Genomic DNA, 18949 nt, shown 5'->3' on the forward strand with positions numbered 1-18949 from the left:
CCTGTTCATCACAGTTGAACACTAACAATACTCAACTTCATTGGGAAATAGCCTGTGCTCTCCTTTCCCACAGAATATATTTTACAATAAATGACTTCTATTAAGTCATTGATCTACTAGTAGACTATAATTTTACTTCATTGCCAAGGCTGAACCTCAGAAACTCAGCAAGTAATCTAGATATACTCCCAGTATTACATTTTTTACACTGATGTTAAGCATAATCTTAATTTAAGGAGTAACAGCTGCTGTTCTGGGGTGGCTTTTTGAAGAAAAAAAAAAAAAGAAATCACAGTTAATGTTTCATATTCCAATTCTAAGCAGCAGGCGTTCAGATGAAAGTTACGGGATTTCAATTTAAAATCAGTGTTTTCCAGTGCTGGTAGTGCAACTTCTATTGCTGATCATTTTAACAGTATTGGCAAGTCTTCCCACGTCAATAACCACTTACTCTCAACATAATATGGATGAACTTTCTCAACTTAGACACTGAAACTGCTGATTAAACTTGTGGTTCTGATCTGTGAACAGGGAATAAACGGTCTGTGTAGGTTTGAGTTCAGCAGACCATTCAACACGCTCAAAGTATTCTGATCAGCAGTAGTAGGAGGTCGGTTCTGCGTCACATAGTTGCCAGAGGTTATTCATGTGCAATGAGATCACCACAGAAGTCCTCTCCACCCAGAAAGTGCAGGAGTTGCTTCAGGAAACGTGGAGAGCCTGAGTTACCTTGCATTTCATGAATCCTGCGCTGCTTAGCAAACTAACAAACAAAAAGCTCTTCTGCTAAGCAGAATATTTTCCTACACTGGCAAACAGGGGGGGTTGAGATGTGAACCTAGCATCAAATCTCAAGAGAACACATAACCCAGAATACTCTGAACTCTAATTCTGACAATTTTAATGCTTTCATGCCCTTTGCAAAAGTCTAAGGTAATTACTTTGGGCTGCTTCTATTCTGTTCTCAGAACAGTGCAATTAGTCAAAGGTAGTTATACATGCTGCTGAAATGCAGAAATGTTGCTGATGATTGAAATGATTAATAGAGAGAGGTCAAGTATCCAAATGGATTAAATATTACATTGTCACCTATGTCCCTGATTCATCTCCACTCCCAGACTCTAAATGAATTAGTCCATTAACAGGTTAGCTTCACTTACATCTTTCCTATACTGTCAATAAAATGCAGAACCCTCAAACCACAGATTCCATCCACACTTCATGCACTTTATATGAAGAAAGTGGGGCTGGGTTTAACCAGTTCTAGATAACAGCTTAACTAATATCCTGTTGGCAATTTTAGAGATGCTGGACAAGCATCAATTAATTTGTCAGATCTTTGTGAACTCGGTTCTGCTTTACAGAACTACACAGGAAAGAGCAGAGAGAAGAACCATTAACGTGAAGAAAAGTTTTACCTACTGAAAAAAACTATCATTGTTGCAGAAATGTCTAAAGAATAAGAGAACATGTATGACAAAAATGGTGTTGCCTATCGCAGCATTTGCCACAACATTTTTAAGCATGTGACCCAGATTCTTTAGTGACCGTAACTGGAAAAAAACACTAACTTACTTACCCACCAGAAAATGCTTCCAAAGCATGTCACCATAAATCAATTGCAAAATAAATAAAGATCTCTGCTCATTTTTTTTTAATCAGGAAAATTATAAAAACTCATTTACCAGACTATTACAATTTGGCTAAATAGCCAAGTCAAATGTAATAATTTGAATCACACACAAGTCTCAATTTGTAGCTCAGAGCAAAGGTCATGCTTGTGAAGCTACACAGGAGACCTCACTGCTTTCAGTGGAGATGTGCAGAAGTGGTTTAAACTGCTGTTCCCTCAGTTTAACAATTAAAATACTACCTCTGTGCAGACTGTAGAACAGGACACTGCCTTGAAGTAATCATCTCACTGCTATTGTTTTCCAAGGTAATACTACAGACAATAAACAGCCATCTCTTAAAAAGCAAGAGAACTTCTTTACTGTATCCCACCAGCAGCTTACCAAATGCCTTTGACAATAGCCATCACCAGCCGCATGGAGGAAAGAGCAAGAAGACACTAGAATAAAACCTATTTTTTTCTCTATGGCAAGGGCCTAATTTATGCTCCGAAGCAAAAGACAACCCTTTCAAAATTCTTATCTCATACTATCTCCAATTTTTTTTTTCTTCATATTACTTATAAACTCGGTTTCACTGATTCTCTGTCCCTGGGGCCAGGAAATAAACAAACATAACAGCAGGTGTTAATTACATGAAGCACAGGTGTTTCTCTAGCTATTTCATCTCTTGCTCATTACTAAACTTTGCAGAGGTAAACAATACTTACTTGTACTACGCAGAGCATAATACCAGCATCAGGCAAGAGGTCAGGCCTCACTCAGAGGCATTTCAAAACACCTGAACATTTCACCAATGACAAGAATATGAATGAGGTCTTCGCAACAAAAAAACTCTTGCAAAGAGACAGGAAAAACACATTTCTCTGTTACGTGTGCTGTCAGCTACTGCCTTGAAAAGCATGTCATTTGACAAACACCAAAAAGGGGGGAAAACGGAGGAAGAAAAGAGACATGGAAAGGTATTTTGGACTGCAGGTTTCTCATGTGCTTGCCTTTACAAAACCGAAGATAAAATCACTGGCCCACTGCTGTGGACTGTTCTGTTAGAGCCGTGTTTCTCCAACAGAGAGCCAGTACTACCTTGGGAGCTACAAAAGCAGTCAGTAACAGCCCACTTCTCCCCGAATCAGCAGTGCTTTAATTCCAAAATTACCAGCTGCAATACTCACACAAGGGAACTGCTAACTCTCTTTAACTGCTGGGAACAGCTCCATTCTTCCAGGCCTTGAGAGGAACTGTAAACAACTGTGGTGAGGAATTAATGATACCATGGAGAACATGAACTGAGGCGGACTGGAAATGTCACAGAAAGACAGGAGACAAAAGGAATCATCCTTTCCAAGAGTCTGAAGAAAACAAGCTTGCAGGGAACCACACAATTAAGACAGGGGATGGTGTCCTCCTTTACCAGTTTGTCTCCTCCCTTAAATCCATTCCTGAACTTGCTTGCCATATTCTCTTTCCAATTCAAAGTATTCCTTCTCTCAAGCATCTTTCTTCATTCACACCTCATTTTCTCTCTCTTCTCTTCTTATTATTCAGTTTAGTCCATCTTTTATCATCTCCTCTTCTGCTTCTACCCATGTCTCCTCCTCTTCTATCTTTTCCATTGTTCTCTTTCAACAGCCAAAACTTTTTTCTGTTGCCTACAATGTCCTCTTCTCCATTTCCTCATTCTGTGCCTCTCCTCCTCACAAGATCTTACCCTTCTCACTTTTACAGTTTTAGTTTTTCTCCTATGGACACTTCTTTTCTTTCCACTTTTCCTCCTTTTTCCTTCCCATCTTTTTCTGTCTTCAGTCTCCAGTTCACAGGTTAAACGGCTTCCAGAAATGAAGCTAAGTGCAATAAACTCTGGCATAATCCTTTAGCATCAATCAGAATAGGAGGGCAGGTAATTAGGTCTGCTGGTCAAGAAAGTGAAATGGATGGATGAAAAATTGAAGAACAATATAGCCTACAACAGTATGTTGACTATATAGATGCTGCTTCTCCATTTGTTTTATTTTGGAGATCACTAAGCCCAACTTTCTTTCTGCTGCTTTGTCTGCACATTCTTTGTCCTCAAGAGTCGTCATTTCAGTTGGGGTCGGATGAACAGGATTCTTGAAGAGGGGATATGATTCTCACCAGTTTGAGCAAGGAAGAAAGAAGAACTCCTATATTTAATAGGGCAGACAGAATTACATTTTTTCATCTAATTTTATGCAACCCTTGGGTGCCCACTGCACCTGTATACAGGCAGCCTGCACAAAGTCAGTTTTGCAACTCAAGACCTGTTTTGATGGTCCATGCCTTCAAAAGTATTTTGGGGGCTGAAAAATGATAGGAAGCAAGTGACTGATTTCCCTGTGACATGCTCTGTGGCTAAGTTTCCCCAGAGGCAGGGAATCTGAGTTTTATATCACTTGACAACTCTACTTGATTTTCCTAATACTGCTGAACATGTCAGTGAACTCCACGGGCGAATTCAGACAGAGCCTGACCAGGCAAATAAAACAAAAGCCACCCCACCAATCCCCTTCCATACATTAGCAAAACCAACAAATGGTCGTGTCACCCCAAGCTCAGTTCTTGCCTTTAAACCCTAAATAGCTCCAGCTAAATAATTTCAGGAACCCCAAGAATGGGTTATTTGCAGTCATTTCATTATGACACTGATGAAGCTATCATCTGTGTCCTTGATTCTCCAAGCTTAATAATGAAAAACAGACTCTTAAAATTTAATCCAGTGGAGCACCCAGATGCCAGAAAACATGCACCAGGCTCTGAATGCAGAAGGAACATGTGGTCTCTGGACAATGGTAGTCTTGCACCCCTTGTCCTCTCTCAGTTTTCTAAGTAAATGTATGAGGACACAACCCCCTGAGCTCAAAATATCCAAATTAACAGACCTCCGTCCTTCCAGGGCAAACGTCATTAAACTCCCTTCATACACAGCAAATCAAGAGTAACTGATCACATGCCAAGTCGGATGGAGCTGGAAATTTAACAGCCAACGGTTAAAAGCAGCCGAGATTTTTCACTCTATTTACTTAATAGAGAGCAACAGTGAGTATATTTAGTATTACTGAGCCATTCCTCACTTCACTCCCATAAGGGAGCCTGACTCTACATCTCCAATTGCCATTGAAAGAAAGCAAAACATTTCTGAACACCTTTCCATTCATAATCTTTCACCTTTGCCCTTCTAATATTTGCCTAAGATGGGTCTAAGGGATAAGGAAAAGAACAATGCAGAGACAGAGTTTCTCCTTGCTGCTAGTCTCCTACTGCTGCAGGAATGAGTGTGGTACAGTTCTGCCACTGACTCTTCAGTCCCCGAGTTCCCAGTTTAGGCAGAAGAGAGGCAAAAGCAGAACTGGGTTACATGTAAAGCTATAAAGGATAGGGGAATGGAATGGGCTGAGAGTACAGAAGGGCACTGCAGATAGGAAATATTTGGGGTAACAGAAAAGAGTACGCATTTTCCTCTTTAAATACATGTCCCCTCAGCTTATACCTGAAGAACAAAATGGAAAGGAAAAGGAGCTATTTATTATTCTTTGCCTTTCTGATCTCTTCTTTGGAAACCTTTGGTTGAAAAATTAAAATACTTAAATCTAGTAAAGAGATAGCAGAGTGAAAAGCAAAATAATTCCTATTGTTAGAAACAGCCTTTTCCTTTTTAGAGGTTTTGTTTCTTTAAGGCACAAGCAATTTCTTTGTACTAAAAGGAAAGGATCCTTCAGAACAGAAGGATCCTGATGCTATATAGCAGAAAGATGCTGTGGACTGTGGCTGGAAACAAAAACCAAGCTTCTTATTTAGCCTACTGAGAGCAATTGCTATTGACAAAAATAAATAACAAAAATAATATGAAAACAAAAATGCACAAAAGAAGTGTTAATTGAAAAACACACGCACAATATGAAGAGCATTGTCACCAGACAGAACTGCTAAGGGGTTTATCTCAAATCTTTCTAATTTGTATAATCAAAAAAGAACCCTCCCACTTACTTTCTATATCTTCCTGCAAAATTATTAAACAGTCTTTATGGAGGAGTCTTATAAAATTCAGATCCTACTGGTAACACTGCTATCCTATAGAACACAAAAAGAAAATGTGTTCTTAGTCTTAATGTAAAAGCTTTACTTACTGGCCTTCCTCAACCAGCATGGGTAGTGTTCATGAACACAACTACAAGCCGTTAACTCTCCCAGTCTCCAGTCTGGCCAGCTGAATCGACTGCTGAGCCATGCAATAGCGAGCTCTCGTATTTCTGCTCCCTCTGCCTCCCTGAAGACTTGCACACGCTGCTTCACCATCTCCGAGCAGGGGGCCTGCCTGTTCTGTGCAGCACCATGCTCACAGGCCACCATCAGGCAACTTCTGGGCAGCAAAAGCCCTTTACAGGCCTAGGCTGTCTGACTATAAGTAATGCACATGTGGTCAGAGAGGGCAAGCCTCACATCTGCTCACTCTCAGGCCAAAAAAGCAGTCTCAAAGTCTCCAACTGCATCATAGGGACTGCCTGTTTCCAGAGGATGTGATGTCTGGTGGTTCTTGACTGTGGGGAAGTAGCTCTGAAATACAAATTGCTTTGAGGATATTAAGGGAGTAAAAAAGACAGCTCTTCTAGGAACCAGAAGAAAATGCAGAGGAGCTGAACAGGAAAGAAAAACAGAAAAGAACTGGAAAAGAACGAGAAAAGAACAGGGTAAACATCTTAAAATAAATAAATAAATAAATTAAATTAAATTAAAATAGTATCAGTGTTCTCTTGAATGTTAACTGGTTATGAAACATATATACCCATATAATCCTCCTTCAGTAACTTGCACCTGACAATTGCTCATGATCCTTCTCAGACTGTCCAGTACTCCACCGAAGCAGCAATTTTTCAGAATGCTTCATCACAAAGTCTGGCCATTCATACCGGTACTTTGGCATTTTCACTATTCCATGAATACACATCACTAAAAATAACGTTATCATCAAATAACACACATTTATTCCAAAATTCCCAAGACTGTGTGTGTGTGTGTGTTCTACTTCATTTTCACAGCCTCCTAACGTGAGCTATGGAAGCACTGATGTGTCCCCACTCTATTAAGAGAGGGACTAGAACCAGCACACAAAGATCTGAATGCACAGATTGGAAGTCCTTTTCCTTTCATCAACCCATGTATTAGTATAATGCATTAGTAGCTTCCCTGACATTAAGAGGCATATCTGCGGCATAAGACATACCAAAAAAGAGGATCATCAACCACCCTATGTGATGAAAACCTAGGAACCCCGTTATCTTCTGCCAAGCTCTAAGACTTCCTCTTTCTCTCAGATTAGAAGATTTCTGTCCTTTAACTGCAGTGAAAATCTACCCAAATGTGTCCTGAGGAAGCCACTCTTTAACACAATGAATAACATGGACTTTGGAAATTAAAATTAAGCTAAGAAATGGCATTATTTTACACTACATTTTCCAATGAATTTATAAACCCACCCGCACATATGCTGGAACAGACAGACAAAAAGACATGCTAAACAGGCACATTCAATACCGCAGCAATGATAAAAGCATAACTAATAACAAGCTCAAGCGAGCTCTGTCGCTGCTCTCTGCACGCACAGCAATATCTTGCAATAAGTTCCTGTTTGCACAGTGATAGGGCTCATTCAAACCAACAGAACTTCAAAGGAAGGGAAGTAACTGAGGTAAAGAAAACAGCAGTATAAGTTATGACTCTGCTTGAGGTCTATACATACTTTTTGTGCAACTGCCTTAACGTACATCATCTCTTATCCATTCACACAGTTGCAGCTCTGTCAGGCTCCCCTGATTCCTCCTGTCACAGGTGAGCTACCCATCTGCACTTGCAAAGGTCCTTCATGACCTGTCTCCATCCCTTCTATAATTTCTCATCAAGTACAAAATCAAAGGAGTAGCCCACAGGTCAGCCCAGAATGCCAGTGTCCATTCCCCTGGCATCCTCATGCTCCCTCTCAAGTTACCTGCCACGTTTAGGAATAATAACCACTAAATGTCTGCTGAACAATTTCAGTATATTTCTTAAAACAGTAATTTTTCCTGATGCATATAAAGAAAAGGGGGAAATGACTGTAGAGCCATGGGAAGTGCCATCATTTCCAAATCTTTTTTTCTTCAAAGTGGAGGCCAGGAAGATTAGTCAGAATTTGATCCAGACCAGAAGATTTTTCCAGACTTTTGGAAATACAATTACAGGAAGTCCACAGGGGGTGTGGAAAGACCACAGCAAGTGTTCTGACAGGGCCTGCGGATAGTTACAGAAGTGCAGATGTAAAATGCTGATTCCCAACACTGTCAGCAATAATTATTACTTAGTTTTGATCTAGTAACTCATTACACACACAAGCAGTGGTGAATTTATTCTTTTGTAACAAGTACGATTATTTTGTTAAACATCGATAAGGTATAAGTTGTCTGAGCTCAAGTAAGGAAGGTTTTTGGACAAGAACAGGGGAAGAGGTACTGATTCACTATTTAATTTAGCAACTGTTGCCATGGAAACATCTTTTTTTTACTGACTGCTGATGATTAACTCATTCTTTAAATGTGATTTATACATGTTTTACATGACAGTAGAGAAGCATGTTTATAGATGAGCAAACCAAACTGTTTTTATCTCAATATTAAAATGCAGCATGTTCAATGTACTTTTCACAAAAAAACAATTTGTCAAAATAAAGTATTAATCAGGCAAATATATTGGCCTCTTGCAACATATAATCCAATTACCAGAGTGAAGCAGAAGCCCTTCTTAGATCTGTAAAAAACAGGAACAGGAAATGTACAGCAATTCCAGTTTTCTTCTTCTTATCTTCTCACGGAAAAAGGGAGAGACAGAACCAGAAAGATTGGCTTGTCCACCAGCTGTTAGTGTTATACATTTACAAATGCACAGGCCACATAAACACATATTCAGAAGCCTACTGCTGCAAGAATGTTGGCAATTTTTTTTCATAGTGGCTCTTGTGCCTAAAAAACTCATTTTAAAAAATAACATCCCTCCACAAGCTTCTATAAGCTGTATCTTTTTGCCTTGTCCTAATATTTGCCTGTCAATCAATCACACATAATTCCACACAATTTCCTATTCTGAATGACCCAGTTAAAGCAAAAGAGAGAAATGGTGGGGATAACAAACCTGTTTTTTTCTGCAACTCAAGCAATGCCATAAATTTAATCACATGTCAAGGCATTCTGACTATTCCTTGGAGTGATAAGGCCACAAAATTAGCTGTTGCTTTTTTTTTTTTTAAACCACTTCCAATGAAAGGCAGTGAATGAAGGCCACAAAACTGAAAACAGGTGGATGGTTGTGACTACGGTTGCTCCAAATGTAGTAAAAAAGGTTACTTACTGCAGAAGAGAACACCTAGCAGTCCTATGAGGAGGTCCCAGCAGCCAAAAGGAAGGGTCTGTCTCACAAAGGAGACATTAATGGTAACTTCAGCACAGAATAACTTACATTGGGCCTAGAGGCAGTGTGAACCTCTAAGAATCCAGGAAATAAGCACTGTATCATTATACTTACAGATAGCGTGTTTATATAGTGACACACAATTTGCAGTGTAACTCCTGAGTAATGGGGATAAAATGGTTGTACTGCATGGAGGGACATGCATTTGTGGGCAGCAGTATGTATGACCATCTCTTCTATCCATGTAATAGTCTAGATGCACTGTAACTTTATATTTATGACTGACTGTTGTGCTGAACACAATGGTAGAGTAAGAAAAGACTGCAGACGGAGTGTTTATTTGGCCGAGCATCAGCTAGAATAATCAAATTAAATGTTACTGTGTGAACTGTGGTGCCCGCCATTACTAAGTGTAAATAACACAAATGTTTACATTCATGATCAATATTCCCCTTGTTTGGCAACACTGAACTTTGCTATTATCTGTAAAGCTATCAAGAGGAAACCTGGCACTGGAAGACATATCAGTAGAGACAGATTTCTTTTCCTGAGGATATAAGGCTATTTAAAACTGCTTTTGAACCAATTCTGGTCAAAATTGCACCTAAGAAAATAATAGTAGATACATGACAGATCTGAAATAAAAAGAAGAAACTCTTAGTTTGAAATTAAGCAGAACTATAGTAGAGTGACTGATAACCAAATAAAAAGTTGATGAGAATGCCTGATTTAGGATGCAAAAAGCAACATATAGTTACCAAGCCTGCTAATATTCAGAAGAACAGAAAGAGCCCATACTGACCACCCTTTGTAGCCAGCTGCACAAAAGGTTTGGGGTAAGGGAGGGAGGAACTGGCCAAGTGAAAGTAAACACAGAACAACAGGTCACACAAATAAATTGAAAAGACCCTGTAACTGGACAGAGCCACCCAGAACATGGTCCATATTTGAAGTAGCAGCAAAAATTCAGAAAATTAAATCAACTGTCCTTCCATACAAAAAGCCACAGATCTTCCCAAATGATAGCACTACAAAATGCTTGCTGAACTGAGATGAGATCAAGCTATTCTTGTGTATAAGGTATCACACATTAAATTAATTTCACAGTACAGTGGTTTCCAAACTGTGATTTAAAAGGGCAAACAGCCACAAGCCATCTGTGGATTGCCCTGGTCCTCACACTGACAGAGGCACACTCTCAGCAGGCGGAAAATCTTTGCATGGAAATCCCTAAACTTCAGACACATTCCCCTTATGTGTTGCAAGCTATTAACCAGGCTTCTTGGGTACAATTCTGTGTGTTAGGTCTCATTTCTGAACCACAGGGTACAGCGAAAAAAACTGTTAGCGGAGTGGAAGACTAGCATACAACAGTATGAAAGGAATATATCTGTGTTTCGAGTTTGGTATTTCAGCTAAAATTTTTCTAGCATCCTGTATCTCAAAAGGGTAACAAAAGTATCTAAAAACCACCCAATCATTGTGTTTGCAACATATGGAGATCATGGAAGAGTCACTGGTGAAATCTTCCACCAGAGACAGCAATCAGGAATAAGTCCACTCTTCAGTTCTTTGTCACTGATGTATCTTTAATGCTGACTGAATAGAAGTATACAGTTTAAGCTAAAATGCATTATAAGTTTGCTATAAATGAAGATGCCCAGGACCAAAGAAGAGCTGATTACACAATCCCCAGAAATCTTCATGAAGTAGAAGAGTTTCAGAGCAACCCCAACAAATATATCAGTCTCTTAGTCACCACTGTCATATGTGGCTGCAAAAATATGTCCTTTGCAGGGACAGAGAGATGTACCCATAGAGCTGGTAAAAGGAGGGGCTCACAGCTGAAGCAAACGCCTACTTTATGGGCTGACAGCTTGGCAAAACCTGAAAAGAGAAATAACAGGCATAGGATCCATATAGATTTCAGAGATCTTAACAAGGCTATCCTGAGACAGCATTCTGCATTTCCCATGCCAGACGGCCGTTCAGTGCAGACAAATTGCTGAAAACACACTTCATAATCTAGATAAGAGAGAGAGAGATTAGCAAATCAGATCAGATAATCAACTGAACGGAGTACTCGCAATATACCTGAAAGCAAAAAAGAAAAGAAAAAGAAAAAAAGAAAAGAAGATTTTCAATCAGGTAAGAGGTAAGATACAAGTATGATCCAGATTGCGATAAAAGAAGTCAAATGCATGGGACACCTACTCTTAACCAGTGGAGTCCAGCCAGATGACAGTAAAGACGAAGCCACTGCTACATATGAAATTGCAAAGGGCATTTCAGAAGATCCAGCTGCAGTCACACAATATGCAAGATGAAGCCTTTTTTGACTGCCGAGGCAACTGCTACATGGCAATAGCGTAGCAACCGACACGAGCAGGAGAAATACTCTTGACAGGAGAGCCAAGTCACCATCTACAGTCAAGACTATGTCTACATGTAATGACCATTCATGCCCAGCTCTGTAGTGACAGCAAACTGAGACATCTGCAGAATATCAGGACAACCTTAACAGGAGGCACCTAACTCTGTCCTATGACAGTGACATACATAGCAAACATTTATATTTAAAGAATCACACGAGCAGCAACTGACATCTGCACCAGCAATTGAAACTGCCACCACCATCTTCAGAGAATCACTCTACATAAGAACTGCCAGAAAACAAGTTAACAAGGGGAAATTGGTTGCTCGTTCTGGCTTGACACTAAGACATGCATGACAACTTCATTCAGACACTGCATGAAGAAACAGACTCAGAGAGTAGTAAAGATCGAGCTCTGACCAGTTAAGTGTTAATAATATCCGACCCACACGGATGAGGATTAATCAGGGAGTTGTCAGGACCATTATAATAATGGCTGCTTGAAATGCTGTTCAGTGGGAGGGAGTCTAAAAATGAAGATTCTGTCACTTAGCAGCATACTGTAGTGCTCTCTTTAAAATTAATCATGAATAATCATTAGAGAGCTTCTGGTTGGAGGGAGGGAGTATTTCACATGACCCAGATCCTGGCCGTAAGTCTACGCAGATGGGATTATAGTTGTCTGGTATCTAATAATGAGAGCTCTGTTTCAGACTTACGCCTTTTATCTCACTCTTGTTCTCAGATATTGGGAAGAAATGACAGTTAGACAGTTCAGCGACTTTAGCCGGCAAACATGCTGATATTGCTAAGGTTGAGGAAAGTTATGATGTAAATACAACTGTGCATGTGGGAGGTTGTCAAAGATGTACACTGGAGAGAAAACTGTGATTTCTGCCTGTGGAAACTTTTCTTTTTTCTGCTGCATTGCAATTATATTTCCCTGCATTCGAGCCTAATGTTCTAATGTTCTTAAAGCTGTGCTTAAAATCAAGTACTTGAATAGTCTGATTAAGACAGTGTTCAAGTGCTTAAAGTTAGATTTTTCAGTATGATTCAGTTGCTTAAAATTAAGTATGCATACAATTATCTTGCTAAATTGAGCTCTCTCTTTTTAGTCCGGTGGGTAGTACTGGATTCAGAAATGTTACTGATAGTAGCAAGAAAACAGACAAAAATGACAGAATGCAGCTGAATACTGTGTTTTCCATAACAAGAATGAGATAGTTGTGATGCACGCCGTTGTTTTTTAATTCAAAGTGCAGCCTAAGAATGCAGGTGACTAGTCCTACTTTTGAATTTTGTAAATTCAAACTCCTGTTCCCTGATTACATTGCTAATCTTGCTTCCCCCACTTTCAGGTTCTCATACTAGTCCTCCTAGAATCAGACTAGAATTACTAGTAGTGTACTACTAACAAAGACAACACAGCAAAATAATTATACTCTTTCCTTATACTATCCCTTATCATCGTTGTTCATTCCTAAAAATTAAATGAGAGAGAGCGCTATTTTAATTTTTTCTCCTTCTCTTGTAGTCAGGTACCAAACAGTCTCAGTTGCCTCTTTAATCATTTATGGGTCAAATATTAATATGCTTGAACTCAAATTCTATTTACTAATTAATTTAGTGCCAAATATTGCTTAAATATGTTATGCACTTGAAATTACAATGTGCATGAAGGTTAAATACTTGTCAAAAATACCTTAAGTCGTAAGGTCTGAATTAGCTCTTCGGAATTCATAGATTCCTCAGTCATGCCAAAATGTTTCCCCTATATTTTGCTATTTTGAATTTACAACACATATAAACAGATCTAAATATACTAAACAATATACGTACAGATACCTAGATAGATAGATTGATAGATCTAAGTATACTATACAATAAAGTATACATTATTACTTACATGTGGAAGCATCTGTTAAGCCCTTGGGAGGCTGCAGGATTTTTTTGCCTATAGTGTCAAATCAATGTTTTGTCTCAGTGCTGATGTGCTCCTTCAAGAGTCCACAAGCAAGAAAAAGTGTAATGTCATGTATAACTATGTATGTATGTATGTATGTGTATGCATGCACATATACGGAGATAATTAATAACAAGGTGCTATTAAAATCACAAGATTACCCCAACTTTATATTTAATGATCTCAGATAATTACAAGTGCCATCAATACTACGTGAAACAAAAATGCAATTTGTTAGCCATCTTAAGTATCAAGCTATCCCCAGCTAAATCCATGGCATTCTTTTAATGTCCTTAGAAAACTAAGAAGTTAGTTCCCCCAGTCTGACTTCCGGTACCTGAGATGAGATTTTACTTACCCTGCTATTTTACCAGCCTGGATTCTTACAAAAACACAATGCATGCAATTACCTGGCCTTGGGGTGTATGCAGAGGAGTATGTCCTTCATAAGTGTTGAATTTGGCAGCTGATTTTATAGTCAAATCCAACAACTGTCACCTGACCATCAGAATACTTAGCGTGAAGATCGTTACAAAGGAAGAGGAGACAGATTTCATAGCTACATGGAGTGATAACAGGAAATCCTGGTGCAATTCAATTACATTTCCTAATGTATTAATGAAGATCTACAAATCTCTAAGAAGCCAGGTGTCACTACACTTCACCAAACTTCCACTGTTCATGAAACTCCTTATTTTTGCTAACAGTTATGTCCTACCAACCGTGAAGAACTAAAAATACATAGCCAGCTTGGTAAAGCAGTAATGCTGACCATCCCTCTGTGGGAGTGACCTCATTCCTTTTCCTCTCAAATGGATTCTGACCTTGCTTGTGCTGGAGTAAACCTGACGACTTCAGCAGCTATGCCTGATAAATGCTGGCATACATGCGAGAAAAATGCAGGTTTCAAAGCACCAATAAAGAATGTGGCTGAATAAGATGGGACCAAAACAGGTCACCACTCAGGGATATTCTGTACAGCTCCTTTTGAAAGTTGGCCTCAGTCCTAACTATGCCTGATTTGTACTGTTTAGGATTAGGCCTCAATACCAGGTAGGCAGAGAGCTTTAGGAGAAATGTCTGCTGTGTGGACAAAAACAATCATCAGTTAGATGTTTACAGAAACCAGGCAATATGCCCTGATCTATCTGTTGATATCTGAGTGGGAGAATAAACCTACCCTGATGAATATTTTGCATTACTGCGCTGGCCAGACCACAGCTCACTGGTTTACATCATGTTTTGTCCAACTGCAGTGTTTATACAGCAGCATCTTATTACAGAAGAACAAGGTAAGCATCCACTTGTGCTTGCATTTGTTGGAAGCTATATGCAGGTGTTCAACCTCGGCACATGTAGCCATAAGTCTCTGAAGCTACATCCCCAATGTTGAGTCAAAATGTGCTCGCACCACAGAATAAATGCAGGATATGTCTGCAGCAAAACACCATGGTTTTCTCCACAGGTTGGCAGAGGGGGAATGGGGTGGTCTCTGGTTTGGCATCTCTGGGTATTGCATCTTTAAGCAGGAGGCTCCTGTTCAGACTGCTGGAGATCTGTCAGTCTCAGCCTTCAGAGAGAGCGTGTTTAATGACATCTCTCTCAAACATAAAACAGGACAGTGTAAAAAACACATTTCCCAGCACTGCTCAAGTCCTTTGTGTGCAACAGATCATGTGCCCACACAGAAGGAAACATTTCCCCTGACACCACGCTCAGAAGGCAAACGGCACGTTACAACCATTAAGGACTACAACGTACCAGCCTGGGCACCCTCTTACAAATTTCTACTGACCCATTTCTGGCTGACACCAGCCTTTGCACCACACAGGAGAATGCACCTGTTTCCTGGATCCGGATTTTTCTCCCTTCCTAGATTTGGGGTGCATACAACATTCAGCACAGATCCTACGGTGCAGTAGCACACATGTTTGCATGTAGTATGGATGCACATACATACACACACAATATAATCACGCACACACATACATAGGAAAAATTGCTACCTGCAGGCTTCTTTAAGCATATGTAGAAGAGAGTATTTAAAGAAGATGGCTGTAGAACGACAAACAAGAACCTATATTTATATGTGCCCTTACTGTAATTGTTACTGTATGCTCATGTTAAACAGTGACTCACATTTTTATCCACTTTTTCCATGCAAACATGTGAAATCACTAGTGTGAAACTATTCTGTACACGGACTTCACACCTCCCTCAAAATATTGTTTAAAATGGCAGAACAGCAATTCTTGAAAGACTGATTATGGAGAGAAATTTTGACTTAAATTCAGCTGTCCCACAAAGCAGTACCAAGTCCTCCATTTGGTAATGATACTGACTCTGAACTCATAATGCCTCAACTAAACAACCTGTATGTTTGAAGCTACCCATTCATAAGTTCTCCATGCTCAAAAGGGAAAAAAATAACAAAGCTCACCATGTGCCACACTGTGTTATCTCACTGAACACGAATAGCCTACGATCATGTCACTGGTTATTAACACAAAGGAAGTGTTGAAACAAAAACACTACCTTCAACAAAATGCAGATTTTTCAGCATGAACTTTCTTTGCTCTCAAACTAAATGTCAGTTCAGTTTCCATGATTAAACCTACTGTAGAAAGGCCTCACAGGGGAAATAAACTGATTTTCAAGTGTGGGAAGTATTCTTCTTTATCTGTGTTTATCCAGTGTATCAGGATTGCTTAAATGGTGACATAGCCTTCCTGAAGAAATCAAAACACCTAGCCCATAAGCCAAGCATTGCTACTAGACTTTATGCATGACGCAGAAGGATACCTTTAGTATCTATTGGAGCTACAAGATCAAACTCCCATTTCCCACACTGAGGTAGGACAAGGGGAGGAGAAGACACTGGGAAAATGGAAAGACAGACAGCACCATTTTCCACAGTCCTGCATGATGAAGAGAGACAGGCAGAGAAGAAGGGAGTACAGGTAAGTAGCCTGTATCTAGAGCACAGGTAAGTAACAGTATATCAAGCAGTAACAGGTACTTCTGAGGGTTGAACTAAAGAGTTGAGAGAGGGACAATCAAGCAGAGCAGGGTGCTGCATAGAGGCCCGTGCCTCTACTGTCTCATGTACCTGCTTATATCTGCCTTTTTTTTCCTCCAAAGTATCATCTCTTTCCCATATTCAGAGAATGTTAGTGTGGGAATTTCAAAACTGAAAAGAAAGGTCAGTAAATTTCTGTCTAAATGCAACACATGCATTGAATGAAGATCTTTCTTTATTTTTTCAGGGACTTTACTAACCCAGACCACTGGCTACTACAGCTGCTCTGTTCTCTGCTATAGCCACTCCCCACTGTCTCTATGACAGTTCACTTGAAGTCTGAAGGTTCGTGAGCAAAGCAGATCACTGTGGACATGTTTCCTGACAATTCTTACAAATACAAATATTCTCCTACAAACACCAGAGTTTGCAACAACATTTCCAATGCAAACTGATAAAAACTCATCTTGATATCTTGCAGAAGACAGCCCACATAGAACAAATCAGGAGAGAACTGTACTGACAAAATATAACTCACTAAAAGTTACCCAGCAGGTACGAAGTGGCTAAGAATGCAAGGAACATGGGACATGGAACAGAGATAACAGATTCTGATCTGATTATTCAGTCTCAGAAGCGGAACACTGGAAATCCACTAGCGAATTAGAGGTAAGAGACTAAAGACTAAAAGACTAAGTAAATATTAAAATGCCAAAAACTAGAAATAAATACTAATAAGAAAATAATAACATTAAACAACAGCAATACTGTAAGAAAAATAAGAAAATATCTCAGCAATTTACTAAATAACTATATGCTAATCTGCACACAGAACAGTGCATCATCAAGTAATTATTGACCGTACCTGGTATGCAATAATCTGAATTACTTGGACAATTCTAATCGCAGTGAAACATCAACGAAAAGGGCAGGACAGCAAGCAGGGAAGTGCAACACAATAAGCAAAAATGCATACACACAGAAATGAAGTTCTCTCTCTGTTTTTACTGGGTCTAGTAAAAATTTTGAAAACCGTAGATTTGTTATGTACTATGTTTATAAATGGCAGTGCTATGTATAAATGGCTGTTATGACTATGATTGTTAGGATTCTTCTTATCCATAACAGCATCTTTTCAGAAAGATCTGTTGCTCAGTCCTATTTGCAATTACTAGTAGAGCGAAATCCCTAGAAGTATCTCAGCTATCTACAGATTTGTTTTTTTTTCCACATCCAAGGCAATGTCATATGTAACACCACAGTCAATAAAAGAAACAATCACCAAGTGGAAGTAAACTGTAAGAAAAGGAAAAGGACTCCTCATCATCGATATCAAATTTCCAGACTGAAGAGAAGGAGACAGACTACCATTTAAGACAAGCTTTGAAATAAGATGTCCTGAGAAAATCTGATTTAAACATGAATAGACTGCAGAGCTTCATTTTTAATATACAATAAAATATGGTGGCTAATTTGTGGTATTTCTACATTTCTAACATTTATAATGCCACTCAACATGCTAATATTATTGAAATTTTATTGAGTAAACATGCATTTCCTGCTCTTCAGCATACAATTGGTCATTTTTTTATCTTAGGCTTTTTAGATAAGGGAGAGATTCACTAGCCCATGTCTTCACGTAGAAGTTCTCACACTTTCAGTATGTCTCCTTTAACAGTTCCGGTTTACTTTACAGAGCCTGTACTATACAATGTCTACTTCAGATTTGTACGTACAGGAAAACATCAAATGAAAAAAACCTTTCATCGAAAACACCTACAGCATGCTTATGAGCAGAATCAAAGAGTTTCTTCTCCTACTACTGCACTGCAATACTGGGTCCCCACTCTCAGGGGCCACCTGAAACAAAAATTTTACCTCCAGAGATCTGGAGGGATGTAAAAGAATCTTTATCCTCCTCACGCCAAAGGAGCCTTGAAATTAAGACTGCCAATTGCATTTGTATTGCATGACTGAGATATTTCATACTTGCTGTGGGCATGGCTCTACTGGTACTGAATTCAAGAGCAAGCAGAGCCTTGCTGTCTGCACTGATGATGAAGCAGAGTATTTGCAGCACACAGGTCAGTATGAGTAAGCAGGGGAGGAAAGGGAAAAGCATACTATACACTGCAGTAAACTGAAAAGCATTAGAGAAGCTTGATCAGAGGCTTAGCTTAATGACTGTCAGTTATTTGGCCTCTTACCAGTGCAATGCTCATGGCTCCATACATGATGGGAAACTGCTGTATTTCATTGACACATAGAATCAGTAATATAGGACAAACCAAACTGATAATGAAAGCTGCTGATCAACATGAATGGCATTGACTTCCATATTAGTGAGCTCCATACATACGCCTAAGTGTGAAAAATACTGGTAAGCAATACCAGAAAGTAGCTTAATCTGGAATACACTAACAGTTTTTGGATACACTGAAATTCTCTCTCTCCCCAAGAGTTGGGCCTTTTAATTTTCAGATGACTTCATCACTATTTATGATGGTTTG

General features: G+C 39.3%; 1 protein-coding gene across 1 annotated transcript in view; it reads right to left on the reverse strand.

Moving 5' to 3' along the window:
- The window catches only part of MAPK10 (mitogen-activated protein kinase 10), a 192912-nt gene that overhangs the window by 154289 nt on the left and 19674 nt on the right, over positions 1-18949 (reverse strand). The window lies entirely within an intron of this gene.

Source organism: Apteryx mantelli, chromosome 5 (assembly GCF_036417845.1).
Source record: "Apteryx mantelli isolate bAptMan1 chromosome 5, bAptMan1.hap1, whole genome shotgun sequence".
NCBI lineage: Eukaryota > Metazoa > Chordata > Aves > Apterygiformes > Apterygidae > Apteryx > Apteryx mantelli.